Source organism: Tupaia chinensis, unplaced genomic scaffold, assembly GCF_000334495.1.
Source record: "Tupaia chinensis unplaced genomic scaffold, TupChi_1.0 Scaffold149491_1, whole genome shotgun sequence".
Lineage (NCBI taxonomy): Eukaryota > Metazoa > Chordata > Mammalia > Scandentia > Tupaiidae > Tupaia > Tupaia belangeri.
In genome coordinates this window covers 151,130-151,899 of record NW_006209335.1, presented here as the reverse complement: position 1 = coordinate 151,899, position 770 = coordinate 151,130, and the positions used below count along the sequence as shown (strand labels likewise).

At 72.9% G+C, this 770-nt stretch overlaps 1 protein-coding gene across 1 annotated transcript in view; it reads left to right on the top strand.

Moving 5' to 3' along the window:
- Nucleotides 1-665: 665 nt before the first annotated feature.
- FAM222A (family with sequence similarity 222 member A) overlaps nucleotides 666-770 on the top strand; it is a gene marked incomplete at its 3' end in the record, with an annotated part of 72,385 nt that continues 72,280 nt past the window's right edge. Inside the window, 1 exon segment of the mRNA XM_027769378.1 lies at nucleotides 666-746.

Genomic DNA, 770 nt, shown 5'->3' with positions numbered 1-770 from the left:
GTCCGGTGCACCGTCCCCCGGGCGGTCTCCGCGTCCGCCCTGCACCACCCGGACGGACTGTTTCTCTGCGTTGAGGCCCCCGAGGCTGCAACCAAGCCTCCGCCGCCTGCTGCTGCCACCGTCGCTGCTCGCCGGCTTCCCCTCCCCCAACACCCCGGGCTCCGAACAGGAGGAGGAGGGGCCGGTGCATTCTCGTCGCCGCTCTTTGCAACCTGCGGGGGCCGGTGCATGCCCGGCAAGGAGCTGGGGCCGCTGCAGGTGCGTGAAATCCTCGGAGGAGACGACCTCCCCACCTCCGGGCGAGCCTGGGAGCTGCACGCCGCGGGCGGGCGGGCGAGCGAAAGGAAGCAACAAAGACAAGCTGCAGCTGGGGTTGGCGAGAGGGGCCGTGGCCGTCAGGATCCGAGCGCGAGCCGAGAGGGCGCCCTGGGAGCGGCGTGGGCCGAACTGCAGCCGTGAGCTGGGCCCCGAGGGGAAGCGCAGCGCCGCCCGCCGGACGCGGCGAGCACAGACCCCAGCGAGGATGCACCGCCAGAACGCTCGTGCGGCCCCGGTCCGGGGCAGTCGCGACCCCCGCTGAACAGAGAAATCCCTCCTTGGAGTTCGGACGGCGCGCGTCAGCTCCCGGATAGCCCTCACCAACAGCGTCCCTTCCCACCCGGAGAGAGTCATCGGCCCCCGAGGGGGGCGTCCTCAGGCAGTCCCTGCCACCCCTGCATGGCTGCGACCCGCCGAACGGAGCGTCGCGGCTGGGGGGGACCGGGGCCCCT